The sequence below is a fragment of the Rhinolophus sinicus genome, chromosome 4 (genome assembly GCF_057876585.1).
Source record: "Rhinolophus sinicus isolate RSI-liver-muscle chromosome 4, RSI-T2T, whole genome shotgun sequence".
Taxonomy (NCBI): Eukaryota; Metazoa; Chordata; class Mammalia; order Chiroptera; family Rhinolophidae; genus Rhinolophus; species Rhinolophus sinicus.
Genome location: NC_142504.1, coordinates 71944518 through 71957802, shown reverse-complemented (window position 1 = coordinate 71957802; position 13285 = coordinate 71944518). Strand labels below are relative to the sequence as shown.

General features: G+C 38.2%; 1 protein-coding gene across 7 annotated transcripts in view; it reads right to left on the bottom strand.

Annotated features, from left to right (window-relative positions):
• DLGAP1 (DLG associated protein 1) overlaps positions 1 to 13285 on the bottom strand; it is an 855894-nt gene that overhangs the window by 784432 nt on the left and 58177 nt on the right. The gene's annotated exons all lie outside the window — the stretch shown is intronic.

Below are 13285 nucleotides of genomic sequence, written 5' to 3'. Positions count from 1 at the left end.
AAAAAGTATTAATTTACTGGAACATCCATTTACAACATGGATGTTGCTATTGCTAATACATTGTTGAAATTTTAGTGAGTATCAATTACCAAATGTCTGCTATTCTTTACTCAGGAGGAAACAAGGAGCTATTGACCTCCTGAGATGATAAGAATTTAAAGTTTTTCTTTTTCTCCATTCACTATTCCACTGACTTAAAAACAAACAAACAAACAAACAAACAAACTTTCTATCATGTAAGTATGACAAGATCTAAACAATAAAACAACAACATAGAAAGATGCACTTATAGATAGAAATATTTTCTTGGAGAAGAATTTGAAGAAAAATAGTCCCCAAAATGGAAAGCCCCCAAATCTCTGGCTTCAAATAATTAGTTTAATCAATTATCCATAAAAATATGGTTCCTAAATGAAAACTTCAGTTTTATCATTAAAATATCCCTTTCTTGTAATATAAATTCCTCTCCTAATAAATGAGATAATTTTAAGCAGGTGGGAAAAAAAATCTGTTTTTAGAAACCAAGATGTTGATGATCAGGGAAATTAATATGGTTCTGATGTCAACAGTGACATTTCAAGATTTCTTTTCTCTTAAAAAAATAAGATTTTTTTTCTCTTAAAGGATTTCATAAATTGCTTTACGTGGGCTTCAGTTCTCATCTGTTGACAATAGTGTTCAGCTAGAGCAAATGAACATGAGCCACCCATGGGGAATATCTTCATTAGGTTTAGCTATGCTTAAATATGCCAAGAGTTAGCAGAAGAAATAAAATCTTCCTCAGAATAGTCAGAGAATAGTATTAAATAGAGTCAAAGACAAAAAGTCTTATTTACTTACAGAGAAATTCCAATGTTAATTTTCCAGTTTCTGATTTTTATTTGAGTTTTAAGTATAACTTTGAAATGTGCCAACAAAAAACACACGTTGTAAAAGAGATACCATGCTGCATCTAGAATCCCTTATCTAAGCTCACATTTTTCCCTATTGACATATAAAATAAAAAGGAGGAAACAATAAAATTCCAAATGAGCACTAACTTTTATTTAATCTTATATTTTTCCTGTTTATATTGCTGTTACTCTCTCTAACAGTAACAAGGAGTCAAGCATTAGCCTCCTGGATCAAAAGAAATCAAGATAAACTTATTTAAATCAAGTACCAAGTTAAAATAAAATTAAGATTTTGTTTCAATTTTTATTATTGTTTCTAATGTTTTTCTAAGTGAGAGAACTCAGTGCATTATCTCCAACCAGATGCTCATGATTTCTTATCATAGTAAATCTACGGGGCAGAGAGTGGTTACTCTATAAATATCTGTCATTAATTAAACAGTAGGGATGGAGACAGGGAAGATGAAAACGTGAATTATTCTGATAAATGTAGATAGATACATTTTTCGATGGCTGCATGGCATTTTTACCACCTAAATAATTTTTAATACTACAAGAGTTTATAACTGAAACTGCTTAAGTCAATAATCGAGAAAAACTCCCAATTTGTAAGAGAGAGAGGACACTCCATTGCCTCTCCTGAATACCAAAAAGGAACATAATGGCACTAGTAGTCAATAACCCAACTGTGGGGATAGAGCCCCAGAGAGCAGTTTCCATGCTCTCAGCCTCACATAGAAAGGTGCTGGCTCAGGTAGTAAAAGGCCGTCAACTGTGATTGGATGGCCATCATCTGTGGCTAGTTGGCCGTCAGCTGTAACAAGTGAGCCATTGGCTACTAATATAACTGCTGTGTCTACGCTAGCAGTATATGGGGGCTAGCAAGACGATGATGGCTGAACTAGCAAGAGTGGATTGCAGCTAGCAAGGAAGGTTGGTTGGCAGAGAAGAGGAGGGCAGGTTGCAGATCGTGTGGCTCTTGCTTCCTGTGTCTCCAACCCAGCCGCCAGTGAGACTATAGTGGTAATGACTCCCCTATCTATGGCTCTGTGGGTGTTCCTTTTTGGCCTCACCATAGCCTGCGTTCTTATGCAGAGAGCAGGACTAGAGACCCCAGATGCAACCCTGCATAACTCCCTGCGTGACACCAACTAACATTGAAAGTGTGAGCTGGAATTAACATAATGTTTCTAAATCCCAGGATAAAGATAAATTCAAGGTCACTTGCATTCAGACCCTAGACCATTGGAAAAGTGAGAGACTGAAGGAGACTCAGGATCTATTTTTTTCTACCCAAGAAACATGCATCCTGCAACAGACATGGTAAGAGCTATCCTGAGTTTAACTTAGATATACTAACAGAAATCCCACGCCATAGGTTTCAGGTAAGAAGAGATCATGTGTAATTGGTTGTAAACATGTAAAAGAAGCTGGGTTAGTCTCTACTAGGTGATTTTTGCCTCTATTGATGGGTAAGAGGAAATAATAATTTAACACTTGATTCCAAACATGAGGAAAAAGAGTAAAGAAAGGAAGAGAGCAAACTGATAAAGCTTCCACATACAAAGTGTCTGCTCTACAAAGAAACACACACAATGCATCTAAAGGTCCATTATCCTCCCTTTGTGAAAGAGGAAGACCACCAGGAAACCCACCAGGGATTTCCCTCACTACTCCAAGGGCAGGGATAGAAGAAGTCTGCAGAATAACTGTCCTTTATGATTGAGACAGAATTTCTCCAAAATAGCAAAATTAAATGATACTGAGTTATTCTCAGTAGCTATATTCTTCTGTTACTCCAAGGTCCAATAAATAGTAAGCAAAAGCCTTTACCAGGAATGAAAGAACAAGGTGGTTTTCCATATAGCAAACTATATGGACAGTAACGTTGATATTGGGTGTCTCTGATAGAAAGCTAAGTATTTCTCCTTTCCCCAACAATCTGGTTGGTTCACTTGGGAAGATAGGGACTCATCATGCTGGGGCTTGGAGTAGCCAAAAGAGGCCCAATGGGAAGAGTAACAAAGAAAAGCCTCCTACATTTTTCCTGCCATGTAAATCAGAAGGAGGAGTAAATCTCCTACATAGGTGAAGACGGCCAATGAGCAGGAAGGCAGGGTTTGTGGTTGACTGAATTAAGGGGTCCTAGCTACGTTTTGTTCATGGTTTCTGACAGCTATAAAGCATAATTTTCACTGATTTGCTCCCTGAGCTACCTAGAACATCATCAGTGCAATGCTTCAAAGTGAGGAAATAACTGAAAATAATGGGGGAAAGCTGCCACGGACTTAAGTTAGAGCTGAACGATAATAACATGGGCTCTGGAGCCAGACACACCTGAGTTTGGATCTCATTGCTACTTACTAGCTGTATGATCAAGTCAGGTCATTTAAATTCTCCCAGCCTCTGTGTCAAATGTGTATGGTAAAGTATTCCACCATAGGGTAATTTTGAGAAGGAAATAAATCTTTTCAAGTCTTTTAGCATAGGATCTAGTGGATAACAAGTATAACAAGTGGTTGTAACCATTATTAGTAGCACATTCCTCAGCAACCATTTCATTAGAAGACTGTATTTCCTTAGTTTGATTTCAAAAGGCTGATTTTAGTTCATTGAAATTATTTGATGTCAGGGTCACAGCGGGTATTAATTCTAAGAAAGATCATTTTAATTTTATTCCCATCCCATCCCTCCCCTTTAGCAACCATCAGCTTGTTTTCTACATCTATGGGTCTGCTTCTGTTTTGTTTTGTTCATACATTTATTATTATTATTTTTTTAGATTCCACATGTAAGTGAGAACATATGGTATTTGTCTTTCTCTGTCTGACTTGTTTCACACAGCATAATACCCTCTAGGTCCATTCACGTTATAACAAATGCCAAGATTTCATTCTTTTACATTACCGCATAATATTCCATTGTATATACACATATGAGATATAACAAGTTCACGACCCTCTTACAATGATGTTGCTAACCTTTTTTGATATCATTATGAATTTGTACCAACTGGACAAACAGTTAACCAAGTTTACTATTTGGAAGTGCTGAAAAGGCTGCCTGAAAAGGTTAAATGAAAACGACCTATACTTTTTGACCATTCATGGCTCTTGCATCACAACAATGCACCTGTTCACATGGCACTGTCTGTGAGGGAGTTTTTAGCCAGTAAACAAATAACTGTATTGGAATAACCTCCCTACTCACCTGATCTGCCCCCCAAAGACTGTTTTCTTTATCCAAAGATAAAGGAAATATTGAAAGGAAGACATTTTGATGGCATTCAGGACATCAAGGGTAATACAATGACAGCTCTGATGGCCATTCCAGAAAAAGAGTTCCAAAATTGCTTTGAAGGGTGGACTTGGCACTGACATCAGTGCATAGCTTCCCAAGGGGAGTACTTTGAAGGTGACCATAGTGATACTAAGCAATGAGATATGTAAAACTTTTTCTAGGATGAGTTCATGAACTTAATTGTCAGTCCTCATATATATATATATACACCACATCTTCTTTGTCCATTCATCTGTTAGGTCCATGCATCTAGGTTGTTTCCATATCTTGGCTAATACTAGTAATGCACCAATGAACATAGGGGTGCAGATATCTATTCAAAATAGTGTTGTTTTTTTTCTTTCGATAAATACCCAGAAGTGCAATTACTGAATCCTATGGCAGCTCTACTTTTAATTGTTTGAGGAATCTCCATACTGTTTTATGTAGTAGCTGCACTAATTTACAGCCCCACCAATAATGTACAAGGGTTCCCTTTTCTCCATATCCTCACCAGCACTTATTTGTTGTTTATTAATAGCCATTCTGACAGGTGTGAGGTGGTATCTCATTGTGCTTTAATTTGCATTTCCCTGATGATTAGTGATGTTGAGCATCTTTTTCTGTGCCTGTTGGCCATCTGGATGTCCTCTTGGAAAAAATGTCTATTCGGGTCCTTTGCCCATTTTTTCACTGGATTGTTTAATTTTGGGGGGGGTGTTAATTTAGATGAGTTCTTCATACATTTTGGATGTTAACCCTTTATCAGATGTATCATTTGAGAACATCGTCTACCATTCAGTAGGTTGTCTTTTCATTTTGTTGATTGGTTAAAAATGACCATTTTAAATTACTAAAGTCTACATAACATTTTAAAATTTTGATTTATTACTTCCATGTACTTAGGAGCCACATTTTACTTACATCAAAGAACTTTTTAGATTCTATGTTCACCTTCTTTGAACAGATATAATTAACTTGAAATTATCAACATCCATTTGTATGTTGTAAGGATATATGTTAAAGTCACCAATTATTTTTTCTCAAACATGTTAACTGTTCTTGATTAAACTTAAGATGCAGCAAGTCCTTCTTTTTTTTAATAAGTAGCCCAGTCATAAGTCCTACAGTTTTCAGTGGGGTAAAACTCACAAATGTGGAATCATTAGAGCCAAAATTAGTAAATTTCATCCATTGTCACATTTCTAGTTAATAAAATTTTAAGATACATGAGAATAAACTGGTACTTTTGTAGCTCAGTCTTGCCACATCTTAGGAACCAGTGATATTTAAATTTTAATCAGCCAGCGGTAAAGATATTCTTAATTCTATTATTTTTTAGAACATATTCATCTGTCTATTAAGCAGGGTTTATGAGTGAATAAAGCTGTTTTACAGATCATTCACCAATTTTATCCTAATTTAGTAAGTGCTTTCATTTTTAAGATTTACTGACTTCTTAAGGAATTCTAAAAAGACAATGGAGCATATGGCATCATATTAGTTATGGCATATATATTCAGATGTGTTGTTTCTGCCATTACATGTATATATTAGAAATATCAATGTATAGCTAATATTAAATTAAAGTCAACAAATATTTATAAATTCTTACATGCAGTCAGAACCATGGGGCATATAAAATCATATTGAGAGACAAGGCATCTCGTGTGAAGAAAGCAGTGAAAAAAAAAATAACAGCCTATCCTTAAGCATTTTAAACATATTGAGCAATGCTAAAAACAACAATAGGCCCAAAATAAAGTTGCTTATGCTAAGTTCCACATCACCAAACCAAGACAACTTAATTATAGTTTCTGGCTCTCCCAAAAATGGAATCTTAAACCAGTCAATCAGGAATCACCTGACCAGCACTAGTTAGTCTGTCTGATAGACTCCTGTCATCCCCTAAAGGACAGTAACCTTGTAATAACCTACCCACCTTTTTGCCCAGCACAACTTCCTTTTTCTCATGCCCTTTTGCCTATAAAAGTCTTTAATTTTCCATAGCTCTTTGGAGCTCCTTTCTGTCAGCTAGATTGGATGCTACCCAACTCACTAATGCTTGAATATAAAGCTAATAAGGTCCTTTAAATTCACTCAGTTGAATTTTATTTTTTAATAGTAGGCAACATCCAGTGTGAATTCCTGCACATTTTGATTTGTTCCTAAGATTCTACATCCCAATTCTATTGTGTGTGTGTGTGTGTGTGTGTGTGTGTTTCCCCCACACCAAGCATTTGTCCAACACCAGATGGGTGTTCTACAATTCAACTTAATTCTGACACTATCTACCTGAAGATAGCTTCAGATCCCACAAGTTAAGGGCTCAGTCCTACAAGGCTGCTCCCACCCCTTCAGAAGCCAATGACAGGTCCAGGTTGTCATCTGTGCTTTTGACTCATCAGCTATAGATCGATCGGAGGTTCCTACATCCCCTCCTCAGGTTAATTTGCTAGAGCTACTGACAGAACTTAGAGAAATATTTTACCTACTAGATTACCCATTCATTACAAGGAATATAACTCAGGAACAGCCAGATAAAAGGGATGCATAGAGCAAGTATGGTGAAGGTGCTCAGAGCTTCCATGCTCTCTCTGAGCATGTCACTCTTCCAGAATCTCCATGTGTTCACCAACCCAGAAGCTCTCCAAAGCCATCCTTTTGGGGGTTTTATGGAGGCTTCATGTCATAGGCATGTTGATTAAATCACTGGCCATTGGTTATTGACTCAATCTCCAATTCTCGTCAGAAGGTAGGACTGAAAGTTCCAAACATCCAATCACATGGTTGGCTCCACTGGCAACCAGCCCCATCCTTTGTTGCTTTCCAAATGTCACCTCATTAATGTAACAAAAGACACCTTAATTGCGCTCATCACTGAGGAAATGTCCAGAGTTTTAGGAGCTCTATGCCATAAAGGGGATAAAGACCAAATATATATCTCTTATATCACAGTGTCCTCTGTTTTTCTGCAGTAATACAGAAAAAGACTTTAATAAAGCATTTCTTATTAGAACTATTACTTTTCAATTCTCCCAATAATTTTAGAAGTTGAAGTTAAATATAGTAAAAGGGAAACTGCATTTACGTTTAGTGGATATACTAACCTGGAATTGGCCCCTTTCTATCCTGGACAAATTATTTACCAACTCTGAGTCTAGCAGGCCTGAAATGTCTATTAACTTAATAGATATTACAGAAAATGTTTTGAAACCGAGGGAAGATGATTATGGGGAAGGAAGCTGAAAGCATTATTGCTGTCACTAAGAGATAAATATAGGAACCACTTCACAAATACTGGAAATTGATAAATGGAGAGCAACTGTTATCCCTTTGCTTTCATCTCTGTGAATTAAAATCAATTTTCTGTGTCCAGTGGGCCACAGATAAGTCACTAAAATTTCAAAATAGGGAAGAATTTTTAGAGTTTAGTCATCTAAGACAAGACAGGCTATTCCAGATAAAATGTGACCCATTTTAAAGACCTTTAGGGAAGGTAATTTCAAAACATCTTTTCAATAACTCATTTCTGTGTCAAATTGTTAAAAATAAAGGATATAGTTCTATTTTTAAAGACACCTTATCTTTTCTACATTGCAAATAAAAGTAATCTTCTACTACCAACAAGAAATCCTAAAATTAACAGGAGTAACAAATAATAGCTGCCAGTTTTTAAGCATCTAATTGTGTGTATTCCCCTTATATTAATTATATCTAGCAGACAAAACCCTGTAAAAAAATAATAAATATTATTATCTCATTTTACAGGTGATGAAACTGAGGTTCAGAAAACTATTTGTCCAAACAGTGAATGTGTAGAGAAACAAAAATATGAACATAGTAATTGATGTGGAATGTTTTGCTTTCCCCACCTCTATTCTATGATGTTTAGAAAAGTTTTTTCCTATCTTTTCTCAGAAATCCTTTGTTGAAGCTGTTGGGAGTAAAACCAGATCTCTGACTAAGCACAATTAATACCAAAGTATGTGATGCTTAATTGTTTTTCTTTCAAATTACAAGTGTAGAGACAGGCTTTATTCAGAGAGGCAGGTAGAGAAGCAGCACAGAAAGAGCCAGCTACTGAAAAGTGGGAAAATAAAAAAAGGAAAGAAACTTTCAAGTGTATGCAGTTAAGGTACCTATTTTGTAAGTGCCCTGTATCTCCCAAGACTTACCTTATCTCCTCCCATGCATAACTGTGTGTGTAAGTACAGCCTAAGTATACTAAGTAGCAACTTGATTTGGGAAAAAAGTTAGATTCAAAGTCTGTCAATTATGTTTGCAAACTTGCCACAGGGGCTTACATTGGCAGCATTGTACAAACACCTCAGTAAGTTTTCATAACTTTGGTATATCAGTGTCTCACAGCTGTGTTCATGTTGATATATGGCGGTGTCTTAATGAGTGGCATTCATTATTGTTGTTGCGTGTTTTTATGTGCCGTCGCGAGAATGTCTGAGCTTGAATTAGAGCAATGAACAAACAATAAATGTCTTGTTAAACTTGGCAAAACTGGAAGTGAAATCAGGGATATGTTAGTCCAAGTTTATGGGGATAATGCCATGAAGAAAATGGCAGTGTACACATGGATTAAGTGTTTTTCTGATGGGAGAGAACGTGTCACTGATGAAAAGAGGTCAGGGTGGCCAGTAATGAACTGGCAAAAACATCGCAAAAATTCATCGAATTGTGTGTCAAAATTGTTGGCTACCTGTCAGAAGCATAGCAGATCAACACTGATAGAGAAACAATTAGGAAAATCTTAACTGAAAATCTTGGCATGAGAAAGATGTGTGCAAAAATGGTCCCAAAGGAGCTCACTGATAAAAAAAAAAGCAAAGGAGAGTTGAAGTTTGCCAAGACCTTTAGGAGAGGCAAGACGATGTTTTGGGCCATCACTGGTGATGAAACATGGGTGTACCAATACGACCTTGAAACAAAGCATCAAAGTGCCCAATGAAAGTCGGCCAATTCTCAACGATCAAAAAAAGTTTCGTCAGTCCAAATTCAGAGTCAAAACAATGTTGCTAACCTTTTCTAATATCAGAGGGATTATTCATTATGAATTTGTACCAACTGGACAAACAGTTAACTAAGTTTACTATTTGGATGTGCTGAAAAGGCAGCATGAAAAAGTTAGATGAAAACGATCTGAACTTTTTGCCAACAATTTATGGCTCTTGTATCACGACAATGCACCAGTTTACATGGTACTGTCTGTGAGGGAGTTTTTAGCCAGCAAACAAATAACTGTATTGGAACACCCTTCCTACTCACCTGATATGGACCCCAATTACTTCTTTCTTTACCTGAAGGTAAAGGAAATATTGAAAGGAAGACATTTTGAAGACATTCAGGACATCAAGGATAATACCGCAACTGGCTCTGATACCCATTCCAGAAAAAGAGTTCCAGAATTGCTTTGAAGGGTGGACTAGGCACTGGCATTGGCACATAGCTTCCAAAGGGGAGTACTTTGAAGGTGACCATAGTGATATTGAACAATGAGGTATGTAGCACTTTTTCTAGGATGAGTTCGCAAAGGTAACTGACAGACCTATGTGGACTCTCAGAATTGCCCTGAGAACATTACATCATTACAAAAGCCATGACTATGTAAAGGCACTGGGATGCCCACAAATTGAGGAACTGCCCCATACACACAGGCAGTCAAAAAAGATGCAGGTGTGAGGTTTAGGACTAGAGTAGACCATCAAAGATTTTGACAATATGTGAGTAAGTGGACATCAAAATTACAACTAAACTACAGAACAATCATCATTGAGAATTGCCTGAAGTCTAGGTGAACCAAAGCCCTACAACTAAGGACATAGAGAAGAAGCCAACTTGAGACTGCTAGGAGGGGCAGAGACAGAGAACACGCTGCTCCCACACCCTTGTGTGACCATTAAAAATTGTGAGGGATATCTCATCTGCAGAGGTCCCCCACCAAAGAAGCAAGTAGTTCCAGCCCCACACCAGACTCCCCAGCTCAAGGTTCCAGTGCCAGGAAGAGAAGTCCCATAACTTCTGGTTGTGAAAACCAGTGGAGATGGTGGCTGACTGAGACAAGAGCAGCTGCAGTCCCAGGCACTCCTCTTAAAGGGCCACACACAGACTTACTGGCTGACCGTCTCATTCACTCTGAGTTCCAGAGCTGGGCCAGCAACTTGAAAAGTGTCAGGGATATATGGAGAGGAACTGAAATGTCTGGTCTCAGGGAGAGGGCTGGAGGAGCAGGTGATAGTCATTGTTTCTTTGTTGAGTCCTCCCCCTTTCCAGTTTGCAGACTTAGGCAACTGCCATATCTGAGTCTCCATTAACCTGGCTAACATCTATGATTTGCCCCTCCAACAACAACCAAGGTCCAACTACAACTCATGATTCCCTAAGACCCTGCCCCACATAACATGAGGGCCTACCCAAGCCACTTCCAGTGGCTAGTCCTTACAAACAACCTGTGTTGGCTCACACTGTGAACTTTCCTAAAATCTCTCAAAGGTTCACAAAACCCAAACAAGCAGCATCTGGCTTCAGCATGTCTCATACCTTCAGCGGAGCAGCCCTAAGCCCGGTACAAGTGGCAGCCAGCCTGGGTTCTTGAGGCCATCCAAGCCCAGAGCAGGCATCAGCCATCTGCAGATTGCTTTGTGGTTCATGCCAGGTGGCCCTGGGCAGAACACAGTTTGCAGCTGAACTTGGCCTGTAGTGGGTCCCTTCCCAGGAGGCCCCAGGGCTGGCACAACACCGATGGCGATCTTTGGACCAAGCCAGAGCATCACTTGGCTGCCACCAAGGAAAATCCACCCAAAGAGCAGACTGGGCAGGACCCAGAGCCCTAGTAAAAGGAATCCTGCTCCGTAGGGTCAGCCCCTGCACCACAGTTATTCCACTGTAGTCATGGCCAGTCCTCAAAACCAATAAGCCCGAGGGTCAATCCCTCCAACAGCAACCAAGGCCCAACTACAACAGGAGGGCACACACAACCCACAAAAGGGACACACCTGGAGTACCCAGCTGAGGTGACTAGGAAGACTGTGCCACTGGGCCGCACAGGACAAATACACAGGCCACTCTACTAAACCCAGGAGGTATAGCAGCCCTACAAAACACATAGAAACAAAAGCAGGGAGGCAGCCAAATTGGGGAGACAAAAACATATGTCCCAAATGAAAGAACAGAACACAGCTCCAGAAAAAGAAATAAGCAAAATGAAGACAAGTAATCAACCATATGCAGAGTTCAAAACAATGGTTATAAGAATGCACAATGACCTCAGGGAAAACTACAACAATGAGATAGGAAACATAAAAATGAAGCTAGAAAACATAAAAAAGAACTAGTCAGAAATAAAGAATACAATAACTGAAATGAAAAATACATTAGAAGGAATCAACAAATTCGATAAAGCTGAATTCAAATCAGTGATTTAGAAGATAAGGTAGCAGAAAACACCCAATCAGAAAAGCAAAAAGAAAAAGGAATCCCAAAAAATGAGGACAGTTTAAGGGGCCTCTGGGACAACACCAAGTATACCAACATTTACATCATTGGGGTACCAGTAGGAGATGAGAGAGAGCCAGGAACTGAAAACCTATTTGAATAAATAATGACAGGAAACTTCTCTATCCTGGTGGAGAAAATAGGTATAATAGCTCAGGAAACACAGAGAGTTCCAAACAGAATGTACCCAAAGAGGCCCACACCAAGACACATCATAATTAAATTGCCAAAGGTTAAAGACAAAGAGAGAATCTTAGAAGCAGCAAGAGAGAAGCAGTTACCTACAAGGGAACTCCCATAACATTGTCAGCCAATTTCTCAACAAAATCATTGCAGGCAGAGGTGATTTGCATGAAATATTCAAAGTGTTAAAAATCAAGGACCCACAACCAAGATTACTCTACCCAGCAAAGCAATTTATTTCGAGTCAAAGGACAGATAAAGGGCTTCCCAGACAAGAAAAACCTAAAGGAATTCATCACCACCAAACCAGCATGGATCTTAGAGGGACTTAAGACAAGAACAAAATAACAATAAAAAATATGAATAAAATAGCAATAACCACATATCTATGGACAATTACTTTAAATGTAAGTGGATTAAATGTTCTAATCCAAAGATAAGGTTGTTGAATGGATAAGAAAACAAAATCCCTACAAGAGACTCACTTCAGATCTAAACACACACGTACTCTGAAAGTAAAGGGATGGGAAAAAGATATTACATGAAAATGGAAATAAACAACAACAAAAACAGCTGGCATAGCAATACTTATGCCAGACAAAATAGACTTTAAAACAAAGGGTATAACAAGTGACAAAGAAGGACCCAATAATCTCACTTCTGGGTATTTATCTGAAGACACCCAAAATGCTACTTCAGGGGAGGTGTACATCCATATGTTCATTGAAACATTGGCCACGATGTGAAAGCAGCCTGAGTGTCTGTCGATAGATGAATGGATAAAGAGTAGGTGGTACATATATAGAGTGAAATATTGCTCGGCTATGAAAGGGAGTGGGATCTTGCCATCTGTGGTGGCATGGATGGATCTGACGATATTGTGCTGAGTGGAGTATCAGACAGAGAAAGACAGATGCAATGTGAGTTCACTTATATGAACTTAAATGAACAAACAAATGAAAGAGAAACAGACTCGTAGATTCAGAGAACATTTTGATGGTTGGTAGACAGGAAGGGGTTGGGGTGGGTGAAAAGGGGGAAGGGGTTAAGAAGTACAAATTAGTAGTTACAACATAGTCATGGGGAATGTAAAGTAAAGCATAGAAAATATAGTCAGTAATATGGTAATAGCTATTGATGGTATCAGATGCATACTAGACTAGTCAGGGGGATAACTTCTTAAATTGTATAAATGTCTAACCACTATATAAAAGTTTTAAAATATATATGTTAATAAGTGGCTGAGCAGGTTGGTTTTAGCTAGAGAAAAGCTGACCTGGATTATTCTGTAAAAGCATTCAAGTTTTGTCCTATGTGTTCCATAAAGGACAATTCTCCTGCTGTTGTTCTCAACAGAGAAAGAAAATACAGGCAGCACTTTCTAACCTGCTGCTATGACATCTGCTAGTGGCGGATGATGACCA